The following is a 26,878-nucleotide window of genomic DNA, read 5'->3' as shown; positions in this document are numbered from 1 at the left end:
GGGAGGCTGAGGTAGGAAAATCACTTGAACACAGGGAGGCGGAGGTTGCAGTGAGCCGACATCGCGCCATTGCACTCCAGCCTGGGTGACAGTGCGAAACTCCGTCTCAAAAAAAATTTAAACACCTTCTTTTTGGGGCTTCTTTTCATAGACTGGATTCTCTCATACAGCGGCATGAGCTTTCGTGTATGTCTCCTCCATCATGTCTGGAGTTACATTGTCCTTTATGTATTGAAAGAACTGTTTCTTATAAGTATCTTCATCCTTCTCCATTAAGTAGCACATGTAATCTGCAACATTCTAGCCCCTGATGTGCTCCTGGTGTACTTCAGCATTAACTTCCTTGTTTTCAGAATCATAACCAGGGAATCATTGGTATTGTGAGGGATAGACAAGCCTCCATCCACAGCTCCCTTCAGGGCGCCAAAAAGCTTTATTGCCAGTGGTAGTTCTGCCAAGGCCTGCATCCAAATAGCAGGTAAAGGCACCTGGCCGACCATCAATGCTTTCCACATTGTATTCATCGCCAGTCACCTCCACTTGGCCTTCATAGATCTCGGCCATGCCAAACCCACTGAGAAGCCGGTGGGCCAGCAGCAGGCCAGGACAAGATGCTGCAGCATCATTTGTCAGGCCAAACTTCACACCGTATTTTGGCAGTTCATGTGCATATGCTGTGCAGACTATCATATCCCCCTCAATACAGGCAAAAGCAATCTGACAAATGGTATCTCTGTTTGTTACACGAACTATCATCCTGTATTTGGGTGTGCTGTATTTATTTTTATCCTGTATCACCAAGCGTTTCCGGGCATAGTAATCCGTTTTACCCTCCGTCGTCTTCTAAATTTCACTTGGTATCTCTTAAAGTCGGCCTTGTTCTTCACAACTTTAGCAAATCTCCTCCTGTGGATCAGAGACCTGTGTCTGTGGTTCGACAGAGACCTGCAGGCCTATGACTTGCATTTAAAGAAAAGTAAAGATGTATGCATTTTTAAATGAACAAGCAGGACTTGTTGATTGGAAGTGGATGATGAGAGAAGAGCGTTTCTAGCTTGGCACAACTAGGTGGCTGAGGAAGTCCCACAGCTAATGAATAACCGTTAGCATTCATACACTCTGGGGCATCCATACGACTCAGGCATGTTCTAATTGCTTCACATAGCCTGTCTCAATTTTCATAACAACTCCTGTGGAGAGTACTATTATTGGCTCCTTTAACAGAAAAAAAAACACACACACAGGAAACACTGATGGAAGAACAGATGAGAAACAGGGAGGAAGGGAGTGTGGCAGACAAACTGTCCACCAAAGTTTGGTGTTATGCTCCCTCCCATACTGTAGACTTATTGCTGGCATATGTACATTTCATAAGGGTGATGCTAAAATTTAGATATGCCCTTCCTGCATCCTCTTTTCTGTTCCCTTCTCCTGTCTGGATGATGCCAAGGCAATCCTGGAAGCCGCCTATTGAAGACAGCAGTCCTCAGTCTGGACCTTTGAACGACTTTGCAGAGCGGACTTCTCATGCTCCAATTTCACCTCCTACCTTCTGCCCTAGAACACCTACTTTGGATATGAGATGAGAAATAAGTTTTTATTGGTTAAGCCATTAAAATGTGGGAGTATCTTTTGTTACAGCAACAATATTGAGTGAACATCTTGCTACATCTAATTAAAACTGGGATGGGAGGTAAAGATAGTAAATTAAATACTAGACATGTTGAATTTGAAATCTTGCAGGACAACCAAACGGGAAAGGCCTAGTAGGTAGACAGTGAGAGATGGGGTGGAGATGAACAGAGTCATCATTAACACACAAATTCACTGTGTGGGCTTGCTCCTAAATAAATCAGAGAGAAAGGAAAACTTACTGAAAATTTTTTTTCTGCCATTTCACTTCACAGCTGTGTGATCTAAACTGACCACAAAATGGGAGGTGTGAATCTGCTGTTCCTCCAATGGCCTCATTTCTCTTGTACATTCTCACATTGTGAACTCTCTGAGTAAAATTCTAACCTTTAAAAGAAACATAGTTTTGGCTGGGCACAGTGGCTCATGCTTGTAATCCCAGCACTTCGGGAGGCCGAGGCAGGCAGATCATGAGGTCAGGAGATTGAGACCATCCTGGCCAACATGGTGAAACACCGTCTCTACTAAAAATACAAAAATTAGCCAGACATGGTGGTGCATGCCTGTAATCCCAGCTACTCGGGAGGCTGAGGAAGGAGAATCACTTGAACCAGGGAGTCAGGCTGCAGTGAGCCAAGACTGTGCCACTGGACTCCAGCCTGGCAACAAAGTGAGACTCCATCTCAAAAACAAAAACAAAAACCATTGTTTTTCTACATAATGGCTCCAAATCTGAGCCAGCTGTTGCATCAGCTGAAACAAAACAAAAAACAATGAACAAATCTCAGAGTGAGAAAATGCTATTTTTACCTCAGCCTCAGACCTTGGAACTCAACCTCATGGAAGACGTGACTTGCTGTGCATGTCTGGGAATTTGTGCTGTCAAGATGGCGTCTGATGCAATAAAAAATGATAAAGGGGATATCACCACCAACCCCACAGAAATACAAACTACCATCAGAGAATACTATAAACACCTCTACGCAAATAATCTAGAAAATCTAGAAGAAATGGGTAATTTCCTGGACACTTACACTCTCCCAAGACTAAACCAGGAAGAAGCTGAATCTCTGAATAGACCAATAGCAGGCTCTGAAATTGAGGCAATAATTAATAGCCTACCAACCAAAAAAAGTCCAGGACCAGATGGATTCACAGCTGAATTCTACCAGAGGTACAAGGAGGAGCTGGTACCATTCCTTCTGAAACTATTCCAATCAATAGAAAAAGAGGGGATCCTCCCTAACTCATTTTATGAGGCCAACATCATCCTGATACCAAAGCCTGGCAGAGACACAACAAAAAAAGAGAATTTAGACCAATATCCCTGATGAACATCGATGCAAAAATCCTCAATAAAATACTGGCAAACCAAATTCAGCAGCACATCAAAAAGCTTATCCACCATGATCAGGTTGGCTTCATCCCTGGGATGCAAGGTTGGTTCAACATACACAAATCAATAAACGTAATCCAGCATATAAACAGAACCAAAGACAAAAACCACATGATTATCTCAATAGATGCAGAAAAGGCCTTTGACAAAATTCAACAGCCCTTCATGCTAAAAACTCTCAATAAATTCGGTATTGATGGAACGTATCTCAAAATAATAAGAGCTATTTATGACAAACCCACAGCCAATATCATACTGAATGGGCAAAAACTGGAAAAATTCCCTTTGAAAACCGGCACAAGACAGGGATGCCCTCTCTCACCACTCCTATTCAACATAGTGTTGGAAGTTCTGGCTAGGGCAATCAGGCAAGAGAAAGAAATAAAGGGTATTCAGTTAGGAAAATAAGAAGTCAAATTGTCCCTGTTTGCAGATGACATGATTGTATATTTAGAAAACCCCATTGTCTCAGCCCAAAATCTCCTTAAGCTGATAAGAAACTTCAGCAAAGTCTCAGGATACAAAATTAATGTGCAAAAATCACAAGCATTCTTATACACCAGTAAGAGACAAACAGAGAGCCAAATCATGAATGAACTTCCATTCACAATTGCTTTAAAGAGAATAAAATACCTAGGAATCCAACTTACAAGGGATGTAAAGGACCTCTTCAAGGAGAACTACAAACCACTGCTCAGTGAAATAAAAGAGGATATAAACAAATGGAAGAACATACCATGCTCATGGATAGGAAGAACCAATATCATGAAAATGGCCATACTGCCTAAGGTAATTTATAGATTCAATGCCATCCCCATCAAGCTACCAATGAGTTTCTTCATAGAATTGGAAAAAACTGCTTTAAAGTTCATATGGAACCAAAAAAGAGCCCGCATCTCCAAGACAATCCTAAGTCAAAAGAACAAAGCTGGAGGCATCACGCTACCTGACTTCAAACTATACTACAAGGCTACAGTAACCAAAACAGCATGGTACTGGTACCAAAACAGAGATATAGACCAATGGAACACAACAGAGTCCTCAGAAATAATACCACACATCTACAGCCATCTGATCTTTGATAAACCTGAGAAAAACAAGAAATGGGGAAAGGATTCCCTATTTAATAAATGGTGCTGGGAAAATTGGCTAGCCATAAGTAGAAAGCTGAAACTGGATCCTTTCCTTACTCCTTGTATGAAAATTAATTCAAGATGGATTAGAGACTTAAATGTTAGACCTAAAACCATAAAAACCCTAGAAGAAAACCTAGGTAATACCATTCAGGACATAGGCATGGGCAAGGACTTCATGTCTAAAACACCAAAAGCAACAGCAACAAAAGCCAAAATTGACAAATGGGATCTAATTAAACTAAAGAGCTTCTGCACAGCAAAAGAAACTACCATCAGAGTGAACAGGCAACCTACAGAATGGGAGAAAATTTTTGCAATCTACTCATCAGACGAAGGGCTAATATCCAGAACCTACAAAGAACTCAAACAAATTTACAAGAAAAAAACAAACAACCCCATCAAAAAGTGGGCAAAGGATATTAACAGACATTTCTCAAAAGAGGACATTCATACAGCCAACAGACACATGAAAAAATGCTCATCATCACTGGCCATCAGAGAAATGCAAATCAAAATCACAATGAGATACCATCTCACACCAGTTAGAATGGCAATCATTAAAAAGTCAGGAAACAACAGGTGCTGGAGAGGATGTGGAGAAATAGGAACACTTTTACACTGTTGGTGGGATTGTAAACTAGTTCAATCATTATGGAAAACAATATGGTGATTCCTCAAGGATCTAGAACTAGAAGTACCATATGACCCAGCCATCCCATTACTGGGTATATACCCAAAGGATTATAAATCATGCTGCTATAAAGACACATGCACACGTATGTTTATTGCGGCACTATTCACAATAGCAAAGACTTGGAATCAACCCAAATGTCCATCAGTGACAGACTGGATTAAGAAAATGTGGCACATATACACCATGGAATACTATGCAGCCATAAAAAAGGATGAGTTTGTGTCCTTTGTAGGGACATGGATGCAGCTGGAAACCATCATTCTCAGCAAACTATCGCAAGAACTGAAAACCAAACACTGCATGTTCTCACTCATAGGTGGGAACTGAACAATGAGATCACTTGGACTCAGGAAGGGGAATATCACACACCGGGGCCTATCACAGGGAGGGGAGAGGGGGGAGGGATTGCACTGGGAGTTATACCTGATGTAAATGACCAGTTGATGGGTGCTGACGAGTTGATGGGTGCAGCACACCAACATGGCACAAGTATTCATATGTAACAAACCTGCACGTTATGCACATGTACCCTAGAACTTAAAGTATAATTAAAAAAAAAAAAAAAGATGGCATCTGAATTCATGAAAGGGGATTGGCTCTCTTGGGAAAAATGCATAGAGTAAGAAGAGGAGAGGACCAAAGATGGACCCTCAGGGAGCGCCAGCATTTGGGATGTGGGCTGGAGAGGAGTTGCTCATAAAGGCCAAGGAGCAGAAGTCATCAGAAAGGTGGGAGGGATATCAGGAGTAACAAGAGTCCCCAAGGCCAAAGGAAAACAGAATGCCAAAGAGTGTCTTTGTAAATAACAGACAGGGTCTCACTCTGTTGCCCAAGCTGGAGTGCACTGATGCAATTATGCTTCACCACAGCCTTGAACTCCTGGGCTCAAGCAATCCTCCTGCCTCAGCCTCCCAAGTAGCTGGGACTACAGGTGCACATCACCAAACCTGGCTAATTTTTAAATTTTTTGTAGAGGCAGGGGTCTTGCTATGTTGCCCAGGCTGGTTTCTAAATCTTGGCCTCAAGCAGTCCTCCCTCCTCGGCCTCCCAAAGTACTGGGATTACAGGTGTGAGCCAACACACCTAGCATTCAAATTTTGTTTTTAAAGGCTGAAAAAAGGGGTTACTGGGTTTGACAATAAAAATATCATTTGTGAGTTCTATGATAGCAATCTCAACAGAGGTGTAGATATAAAAATCAGATTTTAATGGAGTAAAAAAATTCAAGGAAGAGAGGGCTGTAAGAGGTTTGGTAATAAAGGCATGGCCCAAGATTAGATTGGGAATTAGCAGGCTCAAATCCTTGTTCCATAATTTTCCAACTGTCGAACCATGCTTGGATTCAGTTTCTAAATCTGTAAAACAGTTTTAATAATCCCTGTCTCAGAGAGGTTTTTGAGGATGAAAAGAGAGGACAGTTGTGATTGTGTTGTAAAACCCAAACGACTAGGAATGAGTATAAATTATGGATTTTCCAGCCATTCTAAAATCTTCCTGAGGATACAAAGCAGAATCGCAGAGAGCTGGAACACACAATTCCACCTCCTTACAGAACTGCTGTTACTGGCATGGGCTTCCGGTGATGATCCACCTTATAGTATGGGAAGCGGTTCTGTAAAACACTGGTTCATCTGCTGGAAAGATATCAGAGATGTTGTTTATTACATGACTCAGCCTCATCTCAAAGACAATGGCTGGGAGCATCCCCTCTGGTCTTGTGGACGAAAACAGTCCAACTCTGTAGAATATTTGAAGATGTTTATTCTGAGCCAAATATGAATGACCATGGCCCATGACACAGCCCTCAGGAGGTCCTGAGAATATGTGCCCAAGGTGGTCAGGGCACAGCTTGGTTTTGTACGTTCTAGGGAGGCATGAGACATCAATCAAATACATTTGAGAAATACATCGGTTTGGTGGAGAAAGGCGGGACAATTTGAAAGGAACGGGGATGACGGCTTCCAGGATATAGATAAATGTAAATATTTTCTGGCTGCCGATTGGTTGAGTTTGTCTAAAGACCTAGGATCAATAGAAAGGAAATATTCGGGTTCAGATAAAAGACTGTGGAGATTGAGGTTCTTTTGAAGTCTCATAGTGGCTGCCCTTAGAGACAATAGATGACAACTGTTTCCTATTCAGACCTTTAGAAGGTGCTAGACTCTCAGTTAATCTCAGGATTGGGAGGGCCTGAAAGAAAAAGATATAGCTATGTTAATAGAGATTCTTTAGAGAAGTAAATTTTTCCCCCCAGAAAGGACAGCTTTGCAGGGCCATTTCAAAATATGGCAAAGAAACATGTTTTGGGGTAAACTATTTTGATTTTCTTCTTTACCAGGTAATGTTATGCCACATTCAGAAAGTAAGTTGCAATATGTAGGATTAAATAAAACCCGTCTGATGAGAATTTATGACTTGTAAGGCATGACTCCCCAGACCCCTTAGATAAGAACTGGGACAAGATAAGAAAAAATCAGAGCTTGGTCCTCAGTCTTAATATAAGGAATAATTGTGCTTCTCCTGAACAATTGGCCTGCTTTTATCTTGTGACTGACTGACTGAGTTTCCCTTTTGCAATGGTTGCTAGAAAGTTTACAGTCAACCATGTGGCCCACCCATTGTATGTACAAAAGACGCCAGGCGGTGCTTTTTTTGTACTGGACTCTTCTCCTGTCCTCCTTAATGTTCCTACTTCTACTATTCTCATATTTTAAATCTGTACCACACTATTTTATATATGCATTCTTACAAACAGTCTTAAATGTTTTCTGTTACAAGGGATGATATTGAAACCGCCTTTGGAAAATTATGACTGAGACAGTGAAAGAGATCTAACTTAACTGACTCCATCCTGCTTCTAACCTCCAAGCTGTCCTTATTCATTCCTGGGGGTAGGCTGAACTAACTTTGGGAGAAACTTAGTTTATAGTTTAAGTAAAGATGGTAACAGCCCTTTCCCAAGCAAACCTCCTCCCTGCTTGGGGACTAGATTGCCTTTGTAGGACCAACATTAGCCACAAGATTAGAAATTATGGTTTAGGAGTCATGCAGCTGGAGGCTACAAGATTCTGACCCTCCCTCAACTGCTCCTAAGATCAATGCTTGAGACATTTTGCAGACCCTGCACTTGATGGATCAGCTGGCACCACCCAGATCAATAAACTGGCTCATCTGCTCTTATGGCCCCCACCCAGGAATTGACTCAATGCAAGAAGACAGCTGACTCACCGCGATTTCATCTCTGACCAGTCTGCACTCCTGGCTCACTGGCTTACCCCCGACCCACCAAGTTATCTTTCAAAACTCTGCTCCCCGAATGCTCGAGGAGATTGATTTGAGTAATAACAAAACTCTGGTCTCCCACACAGCTGGCTCTGTTTGAATTACTCTTTCTCTATTGCAATTCCCCTGTCTTGATGAATCAGCTCTGTCTAGGCAGCAGGCAAGGTGAACCCCTTGGGTGGTTACGACATAAATAATTGTTCTAGGCACGGTGTCTTGCTAATTTTTCATCCTCTATTTGATTTTTATGTGTGTATCAATACATCTCTAGTCTTTCTAGACATTCCATGAAACTGAAACTGTCATGCCGTTGTGTACCTTCCTTAACATCAGAGCTCATGACAACAGCTAACACAACCTTCTCTAGAGGCAGATAGGAATGCTTTATGTGTGGAGATGTTTATGGATTCATTGAATCACAACAATCTTTTTATGTTTACTTCACAGATAGGAAAACTGAGGCACATCAAGGTTCAGTACCTTCAAAGCCACGTAAATAGTAAGAAATGGATCTAAGATTAAAAACCCAATCGCCCAACGCCAGAGTCTGTGCCACCAGATGTACCACCTCTCTACAAACTCATGAAAACTCTGGGATACTACTGCTTCAGTATTTTGGCTTGCTTGCTTTGTAAGATATTAGCAAGGAGGGCTGGGAAGGCTTCCTTGTTAATATAATATCTTACAAGTTCTGTGAGGAGGTAGAATTATTTGTTCTAGCTCTCTGTGATCCTGCTTTTTATCCTGAGGAAGACTTTAGAATGGCTGGAAAGCTTATAACTTACACTCATTCTTAGTGTGGGTTTTGGTTTTGGGGTTTTTTGTTTGTTTGTTTTTTTCTTGAGACATTGTCTTGCTCTGTCGCCAGGCTTGGAGTGCAGTGGTGCTATCTCAGCTCACTGCAACCTCCGCCTCCCTGATTCAAGCAATCCTCCTACCTCAGCCTCCCAAGAAGCTGGGACTACAGGTGTGCACCACCACACCCAGATAATTTTTGTATTTTTAGTAGAGGCCGGGTTTCACCATGTTGGTCAGGTTGGTTTCAATCTCCTGACCTCATAATCCACCTGCCTCAGCCTCCCAAACTGCTGGGATTACAGGCGTGAGTCACTGCACCTGGCCAGCATGGGTTTTAAAACTCAATCACAACTGTCCTCTCATTTCATCCTCAAACGCCTCTCTGAGACAGGGGTTATTACATCTTTTGACAGATTAACACATGAAATGTAACAGTGGCTGGGCAGCTAGAAATTGGTCTTCATGAAATAAATTACATAAAATTTATTTCATGTGTGAACCCTGAAAATATGAGCCAGGTTTCAGTTAATTTAGAAAGTTTGTTTGGCCAGGCTTGAGGACATGCGTCTGTGACACAGCCTCAGGAGGTCCTGACGACATGTACCCAAGGTGGTCGGGGCACAGCTTGGTTTTATACATTTTAGGGTGCCATGAGATAGCAATCAATATATGTAAGATGTACACTGGTTCTGTCCTGAAAGGCGGGACAACTCAAGCAGGGAGGGGGCTTCTAGGCCACAGGTAGATGAGAGACAAATGGTTACATCCTTTTGAGTTTCTGATCAGCTCTTCCAAGGGAGGCAATCACACATGCATTTATGTCAGTGAGCAGAGGGATGACTTTGAATAGAGTGGGAAGCCGGTTTTCCCTAAGCAGTTCCCAGTTTGACTTTGCCCTTTAGCTTAGTGATTTTGGAGCCCCAAGATTTCCCAGATTTATTTATTTTTCACACATGTAATAGAATTGGTACAATATAGCTAAAAATAGTATGTCTAAGGAGAAGTCTTAATGAATACAGATCTCTTTCTTAAATAAGAAGTAATTTTTAATTAGATTAATCTGCCTCTCTTGGTTTCAAACAGTCTGAATCTTCCTAGAGTGCTAATTGTTTATACCCTACATGGATTTTATGGTCAGCCTTTTAACTTTTTGGAAGTAGCTGGATGAAATACACACGGACCTAGGAGAAAAACAGAATACTATATAAACATGTCACGTCAAAACATCCTACTATTTATCAACTTATTAGCATAAAAATAGTCCAGTTGGCATCAGAATATTGAAAAAACAAGGAAATGATGTTGCTGATTCAGGAACATCTCACTTCTTTATTTCTCCTCTGAAGGTAGTTAATGAGATTATAGTTTTAATCCTGGACATGCTTGGCCACTCCGCTATCTTTAGTATAGGCTTATGGATATTAAAAACGTTCTTGCTTAATAATTATGATATGAAGCTAATGCTGTTTCCTTCTCTTCGATATCCTGCTCGTTCCTCATCAGTCAGGGCCCAGGCAATGTCCCACCCCCTCCACAGAATAGCTCCTCCATTCCTGTCCACTTGAACCCACGTTGACACAACTTCCTTCTAAATCCCTGCAACATTCTCTTTGGCATGTATGGACACATTCAATACTTACCACTTGGTGCTGTCAATCATACATCAATGGCACATATATATATGTGTGTGTGTGTGTGTGTGTGTATCAGCCATTAGATATAAGTTCCCTCCAGGCAGGAACCGAGTCTCTTTACATTACCGAGTCCACATCACCATGTACAATGATAGGGCACTATAAATGTTTGTTGAATTAATAAGTTCAGGAAAGAATGAATGAATGAATGGGAAGTGAGTTGGAAGACCTCTGTGATTGACCAACTCTGCCCTTGCTTAGGGTAATGTTTCTCTAAAAGAGGTCTTTGAATCTTCTGCATCTGAATCTTCTGAAATGATTAAGATGCAAAATCCCGGGCTCCATCCCCAGTTCCTCTCATTAGAACGTCTGGAGTTGAGCCTAGGAATTTGCAGCTTAACAAGCACCCTAGGTGATTTTTTTTTTTTTTTTTTTTTTTTTTTGAGACAGAGTCTCATTCCTGTTGCCCAGACTGGAGTGCAATGGTACGATCTTGGCCCACTGTAGCCTCGCCCTCCCAGGCTCAGGTGATTTTCCCACCTCAGCCTCTTAGTAGCTGGGACCACAGGTGTGCACCACCACGCTCAGCTAATTAGGTGATTATTTAGCCCACGAACGTTGAGAGCCACTGGTTTACCAGGGTATGTTTTAGTAGATACTTTTTGACTGATTCATTGGAATAATCTGAATTACACACCACACCTCTCCACGGATTTTATAATTAAGCTCAAACTTGTAACAGTTTGTAATATTCTTTTGTGTTTAGTTTTTGGGCACCAGTGTTGTGAGATCACTGGAATTAAGGTAAATCGCAAAGTCCATAGTATTTGTATACCATGATGAGACAGCCAAATGCCTAGGCAGATAAAAAAAATGTCCTCAGAGAACCTCTGACCCACCCCACAAGTGTTTACATCAGATGCTTTTGTGCAGAAGAGGGAACCTGCCTAGGGCCTTGTCTGAGTCTGCCCACATGTGCACTGGGGGAACGGGGTGGAGCCACAGGCAGGGGGAGGAACCTGGCTCTTCAGTTCCTGTGTGGTGGCCTGGGATTTAATCTGTGAGGTGAGGGGTTTGTTAGCAGGATGCCATCTCAATTTGCTGAGGTTTTTTTTTTTCCCTTTTCGCCCAATAAAATCCTGCTCTACACACCCTTCAATGTGTTTGCATATAATTCTCCTGGTCTTCTCACAAGCTAGAGCCCAGTTTTAGCTGAACTAAGGAGCAAAATTCTGCAACATTTTGGCTCCTAGACGTGGGGCTTGAGGAAGGGTGGGTAAGATGTGAACCAAAAAATCTTTTTTCCCTTTCGCTTCTAAGCCTTTTTGTCCTTGGACTTCTTCTGAGGATAGAGAAAACTGCACACCACCTCACCTCAATGGCTTTAGGCACCTGCGAGATAGACTGGCGAATGGTGGGTTCCCACTTCCCTCCCAGCCAGAGCTGGGGTTCATGGCCCATGGCCCAAGGGTGCCCAGTGGCGGACAGCAATTAAGCTTCTCTCCCTGTTGGAGGAACCCATTTGTATAAGAATAAGAGGTACTTTCCCCAGGCATCTTTCCAACCCTGCATTTTAAACATTTTTTTCCTTTCTCTATCTAGCCTGTCAGCATTTAACTTTTAAGCAAGAGGGGTTTTTCTTTTCTTTTTGAAGACATTTTACTAGTCCAGGAATAAGGATCACTGTGTATATTCGCTGTAAAGTTTTAATTATGAAAAAGGATTTGTGAGGTTGGTCTTTAGCTGTAGCCAGTCTGGTGGGCTTTGCATGACTTTCTGTATGGTGAGTAGCAAACCTTGCTGCAGGCCTCCATCTTGTTTTGGGGAGCATGACCTGTAACCACGTGGCAATGCTTTGTCTTAGCCTCCACCATTTTACAATGGCAGCCGGGTTCAATCCTGTCTCAGGGAATAAGTCCTTTCTGGTTTGATATCTGCATGACCTGTTGCTGATTCTCTTCCCCTCCACAAACCACCTTTTATCTTCTTTTCTCTGAGCACCTGGGAGGTCACCTTTAGTATAGTTTGAAAGCCAGAAATATTGGCCACTTGGTGCGGCTAGTTGGGTGATAAGGGAGTTAAAAGGTTTTTCTCAAAGAGCACTCAGCTTAATTAAAAGTGGATATCCAACTTACAAGTATTTTTAAAAGGTCTTTATGTTTTGTTTTGTTTTGTTTCTTGGATCTCTTGGCTGGAAAGGGTATTCTCTCAGTAGACTGGATTATTTTTCTCCATTTTGCCTTGTCACTCTTAATGTATGCATGAGAGGCCCTAAGATAACTCCTGGGGGCATAGGACTCCTTGGGAAAAACAGACAAGGTGCCACTAACCCCGTTTTGGGAAGAAACCTGTTTTTCTCATGGAACCCCAGGAATTAAATGCAGATAGATCCCTCTCAAAATCTGTTTTTGCCTCCCAGTCATGCCCGTTTTATTAGGCCTTAAAAGCTGCATGTTTTTCTAGCCCTGTCTCTTAAAGGGCACCACGCAGAGGCCAATAATCCAATTAGGAGACTGGCAGATGAAAAATCTCACGACTACTGCATTTTCTTCTGCCTGTGTAGTTATATATGTGTTGTGCGTGATGTCTATAAAAAAGCTCTAATTAATTGACTTAAAAAAGGATAAGAGCTTGAATCAAATGTTTTTTAAAAGGGAAGATAAAAGCTGTGGTACGTTTCAGTTCACATGACTGTAATCCTTGAGAAATAAAAGCAGCCTTAAAGATTATTGGTAAAATGCAGATATCATCAAAATGTAAATAGGTGATCTAAATTAATGCAAGTCAGATACTAGGTTTCCTTAATGTTTTAAGGTTATAAACTGCCTTTTTGGTTTCTGAGAACTGTTTGACTTGCCTGCTTCACAAGTGGTAAGGCCCAGAGACATATGGAATTAACCACACCCTTAATTATGCTGGAAGGAGTCAAACCTTCGCTGCAACTTGTACATAATTTTAACAAGCTACTAGGTTCTACATAAAAGTTTAAAATTGCTGGGAGTTACCATTATAACATGTAATTGAAACTTCTGGAAATTGATTTACATGTGAGTTGTGTAAGAACAGTAAGATGTTGTCCGGAGCTGCGTGGCCCGGCCATAGCGATTATAACTGATGACTGATGCCTGAGCTCTATACGCTTCCACTCTATGCCTCCTCCCTAGATTTACTTTCTTCCCTGTACTGATATCTCATACGCCAGTACAAAATGGCGCTCTTCCGGGTTCTTCATCACCCATTTTCCCACGCCCGGGAAAATGATCAACTTACAGCGCAGGCACAACATGACGTCCGACCAAAGAAACTGAAACCTACCTGGCCACGCCCACCGCAGGGCCACCATCATCGCCCTGGCCCAACCTCCGCCCCTGCCGGTCTATATAAGGCATTACACTGCCACCAATAAACGAGACTTGATCAGGATATTGTCTTGTCTCCATTTCTCATGTCTCTTGTCCCCCCGAGTTCCCACTCCCTCTTCTAGGGCCTACATTGACGATCCCGCGGGACGGGACACATGGCGCCTCAATGTGGAACCTGGAAACGAGGGATTCTGTGAGGAAGAGGACATGAAAGAACGGTCGACCGTCAAGGTGAAACTAAACTCCTCTGATCACCGGGGGAACCTGCTGCGTCAGAATTGAAGGTAAGTGACGCGTCCGAAATGGGACAAGAATTAAGTCAACATCAAATCTATGTAGGACAATTAAAAGAGGCTTTAAAGATACGAGGAGTAAAGGTTAAAGGTAATGATTTGTTTAAATTTTTTGATTTTGTAAAAGACACTTGCCCTTGGTTCCCACAGGAAGGAACTATTGATATTAAAAGATGGCGTAGAGTAGGAGATTGTTTTCAAGATTATTATAATACTTTTGGCCCAGAAAAAATTCCTGTGACCTCCTTCTCTTATTGGAATCTCATTAAAGATTTGATAGATAAAAAGGAAGTCGATCCACAAGTCATGGCCGCAGTCGCTCAAACAGAACATATTCTAAAGGTTAGTTCCCACTCTAACCTCACAAAGCCTCTGCAAGATACGGAGGAGGATCTCATTTCCCTTGAGAGTGATGATGAGGAAGTCAAGTCTCCTTCTGTAACAGATAAAGAAATGTTACACAAAAACAAACAGAAAAAATATCCGGTTTTACAAACACCTCAAAAAGAGGAAGAAACTAATAAGCCTGATCAATCAGACATAAATTGGGATGATTTAGAGGAAGAGGTGGCTAAATATCATAAGCCCGACTGGCCTCCCTTTACTTCACGCCCACCCCCATATAATGGGACACGTAATGGGGCTTCTGCGCCCATTGTTATGGCAGTAGTAGATCCCAAAGAAGAATTAAAACAAAAAATTGCTCAACTAGAAGAACAAATTAAACTTGAGGAGTTGCATCAATCATTGATAATTAGGCTCCAAAAATTAAAAACAGGAAATGAAAAGATACCTAACCCAGATGTTATGGAGGGTTCCCTGCGCCCACCTCAGCGGCCTGGACAGCATGTTCCAAGAGGGGGGTTAGTTGCTAGCCGACATAGAGAAGACTCCTCCCCCAAAGACATCTTCCCAGTTACTGAAACCACAGATGGGCAAGGACAAGCTTGGAGACATCATACTGGGTTTGATTTCACTATCATAAAAGAGTTAAAAACTGTTGCTTCTCAATATGGGGCTACTGCTCCATATACTCTCGCAATAGTGGAATCTGTAGCCGATAACTGGCTCACCCCTACAGATTGGAATACCTTAGTTAGGGCAGTTCTCTCTGGGGGAGATCATTTAATTTGGAAGTCAGAGTTTTTTGAAAATTGTAGGGACACAGCTAAAAGAAACCAACAGGCAGGAAACGGCTGGGATTTTGATATGTTAACTGGTTCAGGTAACTATGCAGACACTCAGGCCCAAATGCAATATGATCCTGGCTTGTTTTCACAAATCCAGTCAGCTGCTACAAAAGCCTGGAGGAAACTCCCTGTTAAAGGAGACCCAGGGGCCTCACTCACGGCAGTCAAACAAGGACCCGATGAGCCGTTCTCAGATTTTGTACACAGACTCATGACTACGGCAGGTAGAATTTTTGGAAATGCAGAAACGGGTGTAGATTATGTTAAACAGTTGGCATATGAAAACGCCAACCCCGCCTGCCAAGCGGCAATCAGACCTTATCGAAAGAAAACAGATTTAACAGGATATATTCGCCTTTGTTCAGATATTGGGCCCTCATATCAACAGAGTCTAGCAATGGCCGCCGCCTTTAGCGGTCAAACAGTAAGAGACTTCCTCAATAACAAAGGTAAAGATAAAGGGGGGTGCTTTAAATGCGGTAAAAAAGGACACTTTGCAAAAGATTGCCATGAAAATCAAAATAAAAATCCAGAAACAAAAATTCCAGGCCTTTGCCCAAGGTGTAAAAGAGGAAGGCACTGGGCCAACGAATGTAAATCTAAAATTGATAGTCAAGGAAATCCTTTATCGTCTCAGCAGGGAAATGGGGTGAGGGGCCAGCCCCAGGCCCCAAAACAAGCATATGGGGTGGTCAGCTTTGTTCCAGCCAGCAGCAACAATCCATTTCAAAACCTAGTAGAGCAACCCCAGGAAGTGCAGGACTGGACCTCAGTTCCACCTCCCACACAGTATTAACACCTGAGATGGGACCACAAACCTTAAATACAGGAATATATGGGCCTTTACCACCTGACACTTTTGGGCTACTCTTGGGAAGAAGTAGTGTCACCATGAAAGGTTTACAAGTCCTCCCTGGAGTTATCGATAATGATTATGAAGGAGAAATTAAAATCATGGCCAGAGCTATTAACAACATTATTACTGTCCCTCAAGGGGTTAGAATAGCACAGTTAGTTTTGCTACCCTTAGTTAAAACAGATAATAATATCCAACACTCTAACAGGAATACAAAAGGTTTTGGATCGTCAGATATATATTGGGTGCAACCAATTACAAATCAAAAACCCTCTCTAACCTTATGGTTAGATGGTAAGGCATTTACTGGGCTAATAGACACAGGGGCCGATGTAACCATCATTAAACAAGAAGATTGGCCCTCTCATTGGTCTATTACAGAGACTTTAACTCACCTGAGAGGGATTGGACAAAGCAGTAATCCTAAACAAAGTTCTAAATACCTAACATGGACAGATAAAGAAAACAATTCAGGCCTCATTAAGCCATTTATCATCCCTCACTTACCTGTTAATCTTTGGGGATGAGACCTGCTCTCCCAAATGAAAATTATAATGTGCAGCCCAAATGATATAGTTACTGCACAAATGCTAACTCAGGGATACACCCCGGTAAAGGTCTTGGAAAAAAGGAAAACGGTATTCCACAGCCTATACCAGTCTCAGGACAACTTGATAAAAAAGGGTTTGGAAATTTTTAGCTCAAGCCACTGACATACCTGCACCCCAAAAGTGCACTGACCCTATTACTTGGAAGTCAGATGAGCCCGTTTGGGTTGATCAGTGGCCTTTACTTAATGATAAGCTAAGTGCTGCCCAACAGTTAGTGCAGGAACAACTGCTAGCAGGCCATATTACAGAAAGTAATTCCCCTTGGAATACACCTATCTTTGTCATTAAGAAAAAGTCTGGCAAATGGAGACTCTTACAAGATTTAAGAGCAGTAAATATCACTATGGTCCTTATGGGTGCCTTACAACCGGGACTGCCCTCACCAGTTGCGATTCCTCAAAAATATTTTAAAATCATTATTGACCTTAAAGATTGCTTCTTTACAATCCCTCTTCATCCTGCTGATCAGAAAAGGTTTGCCTTTAGTCTTCCATCTACAAATTTTAAGCAGCCAATGAAACGTTACCAATGGAAAGTCTTACCTCAGGGTATGGCCAATAGTCCTACCTTATGTCAAAAATATGTAGCCGCTGCTATAGAACCAGTCAGAAAAATATGGACACAAATGTATATTATACATTATATGGATGATATTTTAATAGCAGGAGAGATTGGTGAACAAGTCTTACAGTGCTTTGCCCAACTCAAACAAGAGTTGACAACAGCCGGACTGCAAATAGCCCCAGAAAAAATACAACTACAAAATCCATATACCTATCTTGGTTTTCAAATTAATAGACCCAAAATCATTAATCAAAAGGCCATTATACGCCGTGACCATCTAAAAACTTTAAATGATTTCCAAAAATTACTGGGAGACATAAATTGGCTTCGATCATACCTAAAACTTACCACAGGAGAGTTAAAACCTCTTTTCGATATATCGAAAGGAGACGCTAACCCAAAATCCCCCAGGTCCATTTCAAAAGAAGCATTAACGGCACTCCAATGGGTAGAAAATGCCATTACAACACAATTTGTTACCAGTATTGATTATTCTCAGCCATTAATATTCATCATTTTTAACACAGCAATAACCCCTACTGGTTTATTCTGGCAAAACAATCCCGTTATGTGGGTACACCTGCCCTCCTCCCCCAAAAAGGTTTTGTTGCCTTATTATGATGCCATAGCTGATCTAATTATCTTGGGAAGAGAAAACAGTAGAAAATACTTTGGAATAGAACCCTTTACCATTATACAGCCCTACACTCAATCACACATCCATTGGCTGTTACAAAATACAGAAGCCTGGCCAATTGCTTGCGCTTCTTACACTGGCACAATTGACAACCATTACCCACCTAACAAACTCATTCAATTTTGCAAACTTCATGCGTTTGTATTTCCTCATATTACCAGTAAGGAACCTCTCAATGACGCATTACTAATTTTCACTGATGGATCTTCCACAGGACTCACTGCTTACACCTACAATAATACAATTGTCAAATTCCAAACCACTTATACATCAGCTCAGCTAGTCAAATTACAAGCCATAATTGCAGCATTATCAGCTTTCCCTTGTCAGCCACTTAATATTTACACAGACAGCGCCTACCTGGCTCATTCAATACCCCTCTTAGAGACCGTGCCGCAAATTAAACATATTTCAGACACAGCTAACCTATTTCTACAATGTCAACAACTTATTCAAAAAAGGACTACTCCCTTTTTCCTTGGACATATTAGAGCACATTCAGGATTACCGGGACCTTTAGTACAAGGTAATTCAACAGCTGACATGGCAACAAAAACCATAGCCACAGTCACTACAGACAATTTACAACAAGCACAAAAAGCACATGCCCTACATCATTTAAACGCCCAGAACTTAAGACTTATGTTTAAAATTACTAGAGAACAAGCCCAACAAATAGTTAAACAATGTACAAACTGCATAACTTATTTACCCGTTCCTCATCTAGGAGTTAACCCTCGAGGACTCATCCCCAACGAAATTTGGCAAATGGACGTTACACATCACTCAGAATTTGGCCAACTAAAATATATTCATGTATGCATAGACAACTATAGTGGGTTCATTATTGCAACTCTCCAGACAGGAGAGGCCACCAAACATGTCATAACTCATTTACTACATTGCTTTTCCATCTTAGGTATACCCAAACAAATTAAGACAGATAACGGTCCTGGTTACATAGCCAAAACTTTCTTACAATTCTGCAACACCCTACAAATTAAACATATCACAGGCATTCCCTACAATCCCCAAGGACAAGGTATAGTAGAAAGGGCCCATCTGTCATTAAAAACTACTATCGAAAAAATAAAAGGGGGGAGCTGGTACCCAGTGAAGGGTACCCCCAGAAACATACTTAATCATGCCCTCTTTATCCTTAATTTTTAAAATTTGGACAGTTACGGAAAATCTGCTGCCGACCGTTTCTGGCATCCTGAATCTCAAAAACAGTTTGCAATGGTTAAATGGAAAGATCCACTCGATAATTCATGGCATGGCCCTGACCCAGTTTTAGTTTGGGGAAGAGGCTCAGTATGTATTTTCTCACAAAAAAAATGATGCAGCCAGATGGCTGCCCAAAAGATTGGTAAGACAAATGAATCATAACCATTGTCAATCCAGGGAAAACAATCCTCCCTGAGAAGTTTCTTCCCTTTTGTTTTTCAGAAAATGAAGCCTAACATGAGATTCTTTTGGAAAATAATCATTTTGTATAACATAGTGACAGTCTATGCAGGTTTTGATGACCCTCGTAAAGCAATAGAACTAATACGAAAGCAACACGGCCAGCCTTGTGACTGCAGCGGGGGACAAGTATCTGAACCTCCGTCAGACAGAATCTTCCAAGTGACTTGCTCGGGCAAGACAGCTTACTTAATGCCAAACCAGCTATGCAAATGTAAGTCAACCCCAAGAGACACCTCCCCTAGCGGGCCACTCCAAGAATGCCCCTGTAGTTCTTTCCAGTCCTCTGTACATAGTTCTTGCTACACCTCATATCAACAATGCAAATCAGGCAATAAAACATACTATACGGCTACGTTACTAAAAACACAAACTGGAGGTACCAGTGACGTACAAGTATTAGGATCCACCAATAAACTTGTACAATCTCCTTGTAACGGCCAAAAAGGACAGCCTGTTTGCTGGAGCACTACAGCCCCTATCCACATCTCTGATGGGGGAGGTCCATTAGACACCACAAGAATTAAAACTGTTCAGAAAAAACTAGAAGAAATTCATAAAGCCCTGTATCCTGAAATTCAATATCACCCTTTGGCCCTGCCTAAGGTTAGAGATAACCTTATGATCGATGCTCAAACTTTTGATATCCTTAATGCCACTTACAACTTACTCCAAATGTCCAATACAAGCCTTGCCCACGATTGTTGGCTTTGTTTAAAAATGGGTCCCCCTACTCCTCTCGCTATACCTAACTTTTCATTATCCTATGTCAATCACTCAGGTGAGTCCTTGGTCAATAACTCCTGTCCAATTATCTCTCCCCTCTTAGTTCAACCAATGAAGTTTTCTAATTCTTCTTGCCTCTTTTCACCATCTTACAATAGCACTGAAGAAATCGATCTAGGCTACGTTGTATTCAACAACTGTACCTCCATAATCAATGTCACCAGCCCCTTGTGTGCTATAAATGGCTCGGTTTTCCTCTGTGGAAACAACATGGCATATACTTATCTACCCACAAATTGGACAGGGCTTTGTGTTCTAGCCACTTTTCTCCCCGACATTGATATCATCCCTGGAGATGAACCTATCACCATCCCCGCTATTGAGCATTTTATATATAGACCAAAACGGGCCATACAATTTATTCCCTTGTTGGCTGGACTGGGAGTCACCACTGCATTTACAACAGGAGCTACAGGCCTAGGAGTCTCACTAACCCAATATACTAAATTATCCAATCAATTAATTTCAGATGTACAAACCTTATCCAGTACTATACAAGATCTACAAGATCAGGTAGACTCATTAGCTGAAGTAGTTCTCCAAAATAGAAGAGGTCTAGACTTACTAACAGCAGAACAGGGAGGGATCTGTTTGGCTCTACAGGAAAGATGCTGTTTTTATGCTAACAAATCCGGGATCGTCAGAGATAAAATAAAGACCTTACAAGAAGAGCTAGAAAAACGCAGAAAAGACCTGGCCGCCAATCCGCTTTGGACTGGACTCGACGGACTTCTCCCTCTTCATACCATTTTTGGGTCCTTTACTTACCCTTCTACTCTTTCTCACTCTTGGGCCTATAATCCTTAATAAGCTTATGGCATTCGTCAGACGACAAATCGAGGCCTTCCAGGCCAAGCCTATACAGGTCCATTATCATCGCCTTGAGATGTCTGAACATGGTGAGTCTTATCTGCCCTTATAAGACCACCTCCCCCGTGAGCTGAACTGGACAGTCAATGACGGGTAAGAGGACACCACCCCCAATTGAGCCTAAGACAGGAGGGCCACCCTTGCTGCTGCCTAATCCCATGACGGGCTTAAAAGGTGGGGATGAGTTGACCCAACCTAAGACAGGCGCAGTTCCCGAGGGGCTATCTCTCATCATGAAATAATAAAAAAGAGGGACCTGTCCGGAGCTGCGTGGCCTGGCCATAGCGATTATAACTGACAACTGACGCCTGAGCTCTATACGCTTCCACTCTATGCCTCCTCCCTAGATTTACTTTCTTCCCTGTACTGATATCTCATATGCCAGTACAAAATGGCGCTCTTCCGGGTTCTTCATCACCCATTTTCCCACGCCCGGGAAAATGATCAACTTACAGCGCAGGCACAACATGACGTCCGACCAAAGAAACTGAAACCTACCTGGCCACGCCCACTGCAGGGCCACCATCATCGCCCTGGCCCAACCTCCGCCCCTGCCGGTCTATATAAGGCATTACACTGCCACCAATAAACGACACTTGATCAGGATATTGTCTTGTCTCCATTTCTCGTGTCTCTTGTCCCCCCGAGTTCCCACTCCCTCTTCTAGGGCCTACAATGACGATCCTGCGGGACGGGACAAGATGTGTTTTTAGCAAAAGATTATAAGAAGGCGTGGAAATATAAATTATTTCCTAGGCTTGAAGGATTGTTTTGAATTGGATAAGGTAAAACTGAAGGTTTAATCAAATGATGAAAGGAGTATAAAAATTAATCTTGGCCAGGTGCGGTGGGCCACGCCTGTAATCCCAGCACTTTGGGAGGCCGAGACAGGCAGATCACCTGAGGTCAGGAGTTCGAGACTAGCCTGACCAACATGGAGAAACCTTGTCTCTACTAAAAATACAAAATTAGCCAGGCATGGTGGTGCGTGCCTGTAATCCCAGCTACTCGGGAGGCTGAGGCAGGAGAATCAGTTGAACCCGGGAGGCAGAGGTTGCAGTGAGCCAAGATCGCACCATTGCACTCCAGCCCAGGCAACAAAGAGTAAAACTCCATCTCAAAAAAAAAAAAGAAAAAAAAATTAATGTTGCAAAAGAAATTCCATATGTGAATTTACTAACCAAATTCAAATGATTATTATATGGTCTTCTGTAAATTGAGCATTGAAATAAAAGCACAACAAGGTACTTTTTTTGTTTTGTTTTGTTTTGTTTTGTTTTGTTTTTTGTTTTTGAGACGGAGTCTCGCTCTGTTGCCCAGGCTGGAATGCAGTGGCACTGTCTCTGCTCACTGCAAGCTCCGCCTCCTGGGTTCACACCATTCTCCTGCCTCAGCCTCCTGAGTAGCTGGGATTACAGGTGCCCGCCACCATGCCTGGCTAATTTTTTTGTATTTTTTAGTAGAGATGGGGTTTCACTGTGTTAGCCAGGATGGTCTCGATCTCCTGACCTCATGATCTGCCCGCCTCGGCCTCCCAAAGTGCTGGGATTATAGGCGTGAGCCACTGTGCCCGACCAACAAGGTACTCTTAAGGCACTAATGTGCTCTTTAGCAAACTTTGTAAAAGGTTATACAAGGTTTTTTGCTTTTTTAAAATTTCAGTCATCATTTTGGCAAATAATTTATGGCAATCTGGAATTGTATTTTATAACATCAGGTGTTTTAAATCTCTAACACATAACAGACTTCCCAAAATCAAACTTCAGTTTCAAAATTGTCTTTCCTGATGCCTGGCCTTTGGGATGCTACAGAGGGCCCCTGGAGTATCCAAAAGAGAGGTGAACAGGATTATTTGACATGTTTAAGTACACAGGATTGCCAAAATGATGTTTAATCTTCAGGTTGGATTTTAGAGAATTATATTAATATATGTTCCAAAACTGTATGGGATGTTTAAAATTCTAATGTCTTGAGTGTATGCTATCATAATTAAGGTTATTATGTTAAGTTATTGTAAACCACGGAGATAACCAAATTTATTTGTCAATCATGTTTCTGACTATAACTACCCTGGACATTTTGTTATTTACAGACAATTGTCTTCTTTTGCTCCTCTTCAAAAGAGGGTTTATAATCAGTTATAGAACTTTGACAGGTACTCTGAAATGCAGGTTTCTGATAACTTTGGAGATTGCGACATTGGAATAAAGGAAAAACATACAGGACTCATGAAAAGCTGAAATGTTTATGAATATTCAGCAAAACAAGAGTTAACTGGATGGCCTATCTAATACAAAACTGAAGTAATATTTTTGACTTTTGCTTGAAATATTGCTGATCCTTGTTTTGTTTTTCAGAGTCAAGCAAACTTATTTTGAGCCATTTACAGCCTTTAATAATTGAGTAAGGTATACTCCTGTGAACAAAATTTAGAGTATATTTGTCTCTGTCTCTCTGCCTGGTTTCTCCAGAATTTGAAAACTAGTTGTGAGTATTCTTAATTTATGGCCATATAGTTGTTTGCGTCAGTGCAATAAGAATCCATTTTCTTTTGCAACAGGACACAGTTGGAGAAACTGGTTGCAACGGACACAATTAGAGAAACTGGTTGCTTTAATAAGGCTTTGACTGGAAGGGTATGCTTCCGTTTAAGGAGTCAAGCTTGACTTTCAGAGCCAATATAGCCCCATGGGAGAAACTGGCCTCATACCTTGTGTACACAGTCCCCACACAGGGTTCCTGCGGTAGGTAAAGAACGTCACTTTCCAACAGACGCAGGGACCACATCTCTTGAAACCTCAAGAAGAGAGGGGTTTGCCCAACTCATCAGTATTTGAGGATACAAACCCATGGCTAGGCTCAGCTTTAGAAGGTCTTATTTGAGATTCCCTGTGGAACAAATTTCCATCAAAGCCAATCTAAAAGGCCTATTTAGGAATAATTATTCTTGCTGCACTTTATACAAATAATTAGGCCAAGTATAACACTAAAGTCTATTTTGCAAACAACTCAGTCCTATCATGATTTGTTTTTAACAAAAATGAGGACTAGAGAAAGAAAAATAATGTTTCAAAATTTATCATTAGGTTCTAGACTCATTAATTGTTTTTAACTTTTTGCCTACATTTTAGACAAACCCTGCTTGTTCCTGTGAACCAAACAGCAATCTCTGGCTGCAGCTCAGATAAAACAAAAGGGATGGGTGATGTAAAAATCTGGATCAGTATTCTAGTCCTGAGCAATTATCCTGCAAATCCTGTCAGGCGATGAAAATAAATAGGATGCCCACCACCTAGAGATTTCCTTTTTGGGAAAGTAAGACAAAGGGAGCTAATCAAAGCCAAGCCCCATCACTCAAATCTTAGCAAGCGTAACTGTAGCCACCAGTTATCTGGGGGTGTCACAAGACATCCTTTTCGCTCCCTTGTTGGAGGAGGACTCAATTCCACTGCTCCACCTTAGCATTCAGCTAATAATAAGGAGTCCATGCAACCCCCCTTAAGACATATTTTTGTCCCAAACTCAATTCCAAACTTCAGCTTAAAGCCCTAGGAAAGAAAACTGGATCTGAGGAATCCAGAGACAGATGATAATGGAAGTTAAAAGACACAGCACAAGTGAGCATGTCTAATTCCTGCTGATTAAGCCAAGCTTCCGGTTCCATGGATAAAGGTCATGCTAGTGTCCATGGCATAAATGAGGTCTAGGGAATTCAAAGGCTACTGACAGCAGGGAGGATAGGGCGTATGTGGGTAAGAGTAGATATTCCCAGCCCTTAGGCCCCCCTTTTAACATGGGAGAAAGCCACTTTGACACCTATGGGTGGCACCCTGTTGTGGCTACCAGGACTTGGGGATACAAGGACAGAGGAAACAAAGAGGAATGCCTCACTTTCCTTCCCTTACGTATTCTAGGTATTTGCTAGGAAAAGAAGGGAACCAGGGATGCCTGCTCCCTTCTTCCTAGATGGGTAGCCATTCATCTTCAGTCTGTATCTCTTTCAAATGCCTCCTGAACCCCTGGGACTCCTCTTAAAAAATATATATTCTTTTTTCCTTTTTTTTCCTCTGTCTTCTCTTCAGTGATAGATAACAGTGTCTCTGTACTATGAGATGCTCCCCTCAGATGCATCCTCCAAACTGGGAAGAGTTAATTTCCCAAACCTTAGACTGGTTGGTTTAGGACTGGGCTCAGGGGAAGGGAACCCAGAAATCCAAATGCCGGCAAAAGGGTAGTTTCATTCTTTGTTTTTTTAACCAGTTGGGCTTTTGGCCTCCCCTCTCCCTTTGCAAACCAGTAAAAGGCCTTGGGATTTTTTGAGCTGTCCTTACCATAACCTCCTTGTTTTGTTTTGATATATGTTTCCTAATAACCTGATTGTCTCTTCTCGCCTTCAGACCATCAAACTCCAAACTGTCATGCAACCAGAGCCTCAGACGATGGCCTCTTCTGCTGGGGATCCTTAGATAAGCCTCTGAGGCAGCTCTGACTGCTGTTTTCCCCAAACAGCACCCCTGTTAGCAGAAAGCAGTTAACTTTGGTCATCATCCTTATCCTAACCTTATTCTAACCACCGTTGGATGTACTTCTTTAGAGGGGGGAATGAGACAGTCAAATGCCTAGGCAGATATAAAGGTGTCCCCAGAAAATCTCCGACCCACCCCACAAGTGTTTACATCAGATGCTTTTGTGTAGATGAGGGAACCTGCCCAGGGCCTCTTCTGAGCCTGCCCAAATGTGCACTGGGGGAACAGGGTGGAGCCTCAGGCAGGGGGAGGAGCCTGGCTCTTCAGTTCCTGTGTGGTGGCCTGGGATCCAGTCTGTGAGGTGAGGGGCTTGTTAGCAGGATGCCATCTCACTTTGCCGGTTTTTTCTTTTTTTTTTTCCCTTTATGCCCAACAAAATGCTGCTCTGCCCACACTTCAATGTGACGGCATGTCTAAATTCTCCTGGTCATGTGACATGAACCCAGTTTTAGCTGAACTAAGGAGCAAAATTCTGCAACAATGATGCCTTAAAGACATTTCTGCCTGCACAATCATTTCTTTTCTTTTCTTTCTTTCTTTTCTTTTCTTTTTCTTTTTTGAGACAGTCTTACTCTGTTGCCCACGCTGGAGTGCAGTGGCACGATCTCAGCTCACTGCAACCTCCACCTCCTGGGTCCAAGTGATTCTCCTGCCTCAGCCTCCCAAGTAGCTGGGACTACAGGCATGTGCCACTATGCCTGGCTAATTTTTATATTTTTAGCAGAGATGGGTTTTACCATGTTGGTCAGGCTGGTCTTGATCTCCTGACCTCTTATGATCCACCCACCTTGACCTCCCAAACTGCTGGGATTACAGGCGTGAGCCACTATCCCCGGCCACACGATCATTTCACTTAGGAGTTTTATAACTTGCAATAGTTCCTAAGAAAAACAGCATTTTACTGAGGCAAACTATGGTAGATTCTTAGTTTTCTCTTTGGTGGTGGCCTCTGTGATCTCTTTGGAATAGCTCAAGAATGCTCTCTTTTGGTCTTCCTTCTTGCAATGTCTCAGGACAGGTGATATAGGACACTGAGCTGGAAGAACACACAAGCACAGACACAGGGAACTGTTTTCTAAACTCA

At 42.1% G+C, this 26,878-nt stretch overlaps 1 pseudogene; it reads right to left on the bottom strand.

Moving 5' to 3' along the window:
• Positions 1 to 37: 37 nt before the first annotated feature.
• Positions 38 to 2,122, bottom strand: LOC101025053 (annotated as a pseudogene).
• Positions 2,123 to 26,878: the final 24,756 nt, after the last annotated feature.

This window comes from Papio anubis, chromosome 11 (assembly GCF_008728515.1).
Source record: "Papio anubis isolate 15944 chromosome 11, Panubis1.0, whole genome shotgun sequence".
Classification (NCBI taxonomy): Eukaryota; Metazoa; Chordata; class Mammalia; order Primates; family Cercopithecidae; genus Papio; species Papio anubis.
Note: the sequence above shows the minus strand (reverse complement) of the source record. Positions and strands in the feature narration are given on the sequence as shown.